Here is a 6,000-nt window from a genome sequence, read left to right on the forward strand (position 1 = left end):
TTTTTATATTATATTTTTTATATTTATTTTTCTATATATTTTTTATTTTTATACAGATTATATTTTTTATATTTTAGTTTTTTAATTTATTTTTTTACTTAATTTATTTTTTAAACTTTTTCATATTCCATTTTTATATTTTTTTTTATAAAAATATATTTTTGTACAGATTTTTTTACTGTTTATTTTTATACAGATTATATTTTTATATTATATATTTTTTATATTTATTTTTGTATATATTTTTTATTTTTATACAGATTATATTTTTTATATTATTTTTACTTTTTTAATTTAAATTTTTTAAACTTTTATATTCCAATTTTATACTTTTTTATAAAAATATATTTATTTTTGTACAGATTTTTTTACTGTTTATTTTTATACAGATTATATTTTTATATTAGGTTTAGTTTTTATATTTATTTTTCTATTTTTTTTTATATAATTTTTCTTTAAAAAAATTTTGTTTTTATTTTTTTAGAAAACATTAAAAAACAAAAAATTTTAAAAAAAGTTTTATTTTTTTAGAAAAAAAACAAAACAAAAAAAAGTATATATATATATTTTTTTACATAGTTCTATTTTTATACAAAAAATAAAAAATACAAAAAAAAATTACTGTGTTCCATTGATTGATTTACTGTGACCAAAAGAAGTCCTCCATGTACGCAAATACACGCTCTTATGTCCCTTCTTTCTGGAGCTGTTATGTGTTAGGTGCCAATTTTTAGCATCATTTAATTTCCTGATAGATAGATAGATAGATAGATAGATAGATAGATAGAGTGGCGTAACTACCACCATAGCAGCAGAGTCAGCTGCCACAGGGCCCGGGACATTAGGAGCCCGTTGACAGCTGCTACCGCTGCTACCCCCACTCTTATCACAGACAAACTGTTGTAACTGTGATAAGATGGGGGGAAAGCTTGTAGGACCTGTAGATGAAGGACCTTGTGTGACGTCAGCCGTCACATGACTAGGTGGGCGTGTCTTTATAGCCCGTGCAGTCCTGCAAGAGATGAAGAGAAGGAGAGATGTGGTGCTAGGTACTGAGGGGGAGGGGTAATGTAAGATGCAGAATGGAGAGTGTGTGTGTGTGTGTGTGAGTGTGTATGTATGTGTGGTCTGGAGGAGGGGAGAGGACAGTGTCCTGATATCTGTGTATTAGGAGTAGAAGTCAGTGTCCTGATATCTGTGTATTAGGAGGAAGGGGAGGTCAGAGTCAGTAGATGGATCAGTACTCTACACATTGTTTGTATTCAGACTTGCCTGCAATTGCTGTTACTAATGACTGTCTAATAGTCAGGGGGCGCTCTGTGTATTGTATTGTATTGTACTGAAGGGGAGAGGGGTGTGAGATGCAGGATGGAGAGTGTGTGTCTGTGTGTGTGTGTGTGTGTATGTATGTGTGGTGTGGAGCAATTGAGGAGCAACAGTAACCTAGGGGCAGTGATGGAGGGGAGGACATGGAAATGGGGGTAGAGATGAGGGGTGCATGAAACTGGGGGCAGATGGAGGGAGGACATGAAACTAGGGGCAGATGGAGGGAGGGCATGAAATGTCATGTGACATCTGTGCGTTATTAAAGATGGCCAACACCACCAAAGACTGCAGCGGAGCCGGAGACAGGTAAGTAACTTTATTTTTACGTCTGCATCTACCCTCGGTCTCCGATTATTATACTCTGGAGTCTGAAAATACCCCAGAGTATAATAATTGTTCATGGGTGTTCATTATGGGGCATAATCCCGTGTGCAGGGGCCACTGAGGGACATAATAGAGCGCGCAGGAATGCGGCGTGGTGGGAGGGGGTGTCGGTCGGTCAAGGTCTTCAGTGTCGGTCGGGGGAGGGGGGCCCATGTCATGCCACGGGGCCCCGCCATTCCTAGTTACGCCACTAGATAGATAGATAGATAGATAGATAGATAGATAGGAGATAGATAGATAGATAGATAGGAGATAGATAGGAGAATGTTCGATATTCGTTTCGAGTAGCCCCTCAATATTTGACTACTCGAATTGAATATTGAACCCTATTATAGTCTATGGGGGGGAAATGCTCGTTTCAGGGGTAGGCAACATTTGATCAAATTACACTTACCAAGTCCACGAGTGAGGGTCGGGCTGGATCCTCCGAGAAGTCTTCTCCCTGCAGCGGCCTGGGCAGAGCTAACTGCACATGCCCGCACTACAAGAAAATGGCCACTTACAGTCAAAACGACCATTTTCTTGTAGCGCGGACATGCACAGTCGGCTCTGCCCAGGCTCGATACCTGGCAGAGTGAATTCAGAGCCGGAAGACACCGCGGGAAAGACTTCTAAAGGTAGGAGAAGAACCAGCGTTGATTGGGTGACTGTATAGCATTCGGCCAATCAATGCTAGTTCTGCATCGAACTTTTCCATTTGAATAGCAAGTGGTACTTGATCGAGTATTTCGAATCCCGTAGTATTATATCTAATACCTACTGGATGGAGTACTACTCGCTCATCTCTAATAGATAGATAATAGATAGTAGAGATGAGCGAATACCGTACAATCGAGTAGATATTCAGTCAAATATTAAGGTATGCGACATATTGGATTCCAATCGAATACCACGCGGTAAACACAGTAAAAATTCGTATCCCCTCCCACCTTCCCTGGCGCTTTTTTGACCAATAACTGTGCGGGGGAGGAGGGACAGGAAAGAGGAAAACGGAGGCATCAAAAAAAGGAAAAAGTCATTGGCTGGTGAAATCAGGTGAGCTGGGATCTATAAGAATAGTGGGCGCCATGTTGGTGTCTTTTGCGGCTGGGATAGATAAGGAGAGACGTCTGCTGAGGGTCAGAGAGACATTTTAGCTTCTGGAAAGAGTCTGAGAAGAAGAAGCGCTGCATGAGGCGTCTATAAACCCCATCAGCCTATAGGCTCCTCCTGCAGACACTGCTCCAAACCACTATACAGTATATACCTGGGCTGAAGACACAGAATGGGGCGGAGCCTGTAAACGCTGCTGGGGGAAGTTACAATTAACCCCTTCCTGACAGTCGCCATAGTAGTACGGCGCATGCTGGGTGTTTAACTTTGGCGGCTGCCCGGGAGCCGGATGGCCAATATAGCCGCCGGGTGTCTACTGTCTCATACAGTAGACTACCAGCGGTAATGTCCCCGGTTGGTGCCCACACCGATCGGGGACATTAACCCTTGGTCAAAACTGACCAAGGCGCCATTTTCCCGGCGGTGCATGGGTGCTGCCATTTTCTTTGTGATCGCCGGCACCCGGAGTAAAATCGTAATGGAGTCACACCGTTTATACTTTATACAGTGAGGTCAATTGTAGGGGGACATTATAATGTGGGGGCATATAATGTTATGTAATGTTGTGACTGTAAGGGCAGTATACTGTGTGGGGGCAAAAGAGAAAAGGCTGGGAATGGGCGGAGTCAAAGTACATAAGCACTCCGCGTGCCAATGCGTTTGGTATTCCGTTCAGAGAGTCCCCACGCAGAATCCCGAACAGATTATCAAACGCAGATGTGAACCAGATATAACAGCAACTGAGAATCTGCGGTACCAGGTGACCAAAGAACGAGACATTGTCAGCACAAGGAGGAGGCCGGCTGACAGGCTGCGGGGGAAAAAGCAAATAATCTTCTATATCACACAGATCAGCTTCTCTCCTCTATCATATAACCCTATATATCACAGAGCTCAGCTTCTCTCCTCTATCATATAACCTATATATCACAGAGCTCAGCTTCTCTCCTCTATCATATAACCTATATATCACAGAGCTCAGCTTCTCTCCTCTATCATATAACCCTATATATCACAGAGCTCAGCTTCTCTCCTCTATCCTATAACCCTATATATCACAGAGCTCAGCTTCTCTCCTCTATCCTATAACCCTATATATCACAGAGCTCAGCTTCTCTCCTCTATCATATAACCTATATATCACAGAGGTCAGCTTCTCTCCTCTATCATATAACCCTATATATCACACAGCTCAGCTTCTCTCCTCTATAATATAACCTATATATCACACAGCTCAGCTTCTCTCCCTTTATCATATAACCCTATATATCACACAGCTCAGCTTCTCTCCTCTATCATATAACCCTATATATCACAGAGCTCAGCTTCTCTCCTCTATCATATAACCCATATATCACAGAGCTCAGCTTCTCTCCTCTATCATATAACCCTATATATCACAGAGCTCAGCTTCTCTCCTCTATCATATAACCCTATATATCACAGAGCTCAGCTTTTATCCTCTATCATATAACCCTATATATCACAGAGCTCAGCTTCTCTCCTCTATCATATATCCGTATATATCACAGAGCTCAGCTTCTCTCCTCTATCCTATAACCCTATATATCACAGAGCTCAGCTTCTCTCCTCTATCATATAACCTATATATCACAGAGCTCAGCTTCTCTCCTCTATCATATAACCCTATATATCACAGAGCTCAGCTTCTCTCCTCTATCATATAACCCTATATATCACAGAGCTCAGCTTCTCTCCTCTATCCTATAACCCTATATATCACAGAGCTCAGCTTCTCTCCTCTATCATATAACCTATATATCACAGAGCTCAGCTTCTCTCCTCTATCATATAACCCTATATATCACAGAGCTCAGCTTCTCTCCTCTATCATATAACCCTATATATCACAGAGCTCAGCTTCTCTCCTCTATCCTATAACCCTATATATCACATAGCTCAGCTTCTCTCCTCTATCCTATAACCTATATATCACAGAGGTCAGCTTCTCTCCTCTATCATATAACCCTATATATCACACAGCTCAGCTTCTCTCCTCTATCATATAACCTATATATCACACAGCTCAGCTTCTCTCCCTTTATCATATAACCCTATATATCACACAGCTCAGCTTCTCTCCTCTATCATATAACCTATATATCACAGAGCTCAGCTTCTCTCCTCTATCATATAACCCTATATATCACAGAGCTCAGCTTCTCTCCTCTATCATATAACCCTATATATCACAGAGCTCAGCTTCTCTCCTCTATCATATATCCATATATATCACACAGCTCAGCTTCTCTCCTCTATCATATAACCCTATATATCACAGAGCTCAGCTTCTCTCCTCTATCATATAACCCTATATATCACAGAGCTCAGCTTCTCTCCTCTATGCTATAACCCTATATATCACACAGCTCAGCTTCTCTCCTCTATCATATAACCCTATATATCACAGAGCTCAGCTTCTCTCCTCTATCATATAACCCTATATATCACAGAGCTCAGCTTCTCTCCTCTGTCATATAACCCTATATATCACAGAGCTCAGCTTCTCTCCCTCTATCATATAACCCTATATATCAGAGAGCTCAGCTTCTCTCCTCTATCATATAACCCTATATATCACAGAGCTCAGCTTCTCTCCTCTATCATATAACCCTATATATCACAGAGCTCAGCTTCTCTCCTCTATCATATAACCCTATATATCACAGAGCTCAGCTTCTCTCCTCTATCATATATCCATATATATCACACAGCTCAGCTTCTCTCCTCTATCATATAACCCTATATATCACAGAGCTCAGCTTCTCTCCTCTATCATATAACCCTATATATCACAGAGCTCAGCTTCTCTCCTCTATGCTATAACCCTATATATCACAGAGCTCAGCTTCTCTCCTCTATCATATAACCCTATATATCACAGAGCTCAGCTTCTCTCCTCTATCATATAACCCTATATATCACAGAGCTCAGCTTCTCTCCTCTGTCATATAACCCTATATATCACAGAGCTCAGCTTCTCTCCCTCTATCATATAACCCTATATATCAGAGAGCTCAGCTTCTCTCCTCTATCATATAACCCTATATATCACAGAGCTCAGCTTCTCTCCTCTATCATATAACCCTATATATCACAGAGCTCAGCTTCTCTCCTCTATTCATAAGGTGAATAGGACCCTGTATTAGATTAACATATAAACTGGGAGTTTTTCCT

This window comes from Leptodactylus fuscus, chromosome 4, assembly GCF_031893055.1.
Source record: "Leptodactylus fuscus isolate aLepFus1 chromosome 4, aLepFus1.hap2, whole genome shotgun sequence".
Taxonomy (NCBI): Eukaryota; Metazoa; Chordata; class Amphibia; order Anura; family Leptodactylidae; genus Leptodactylus; species Leptodactylus fuscus.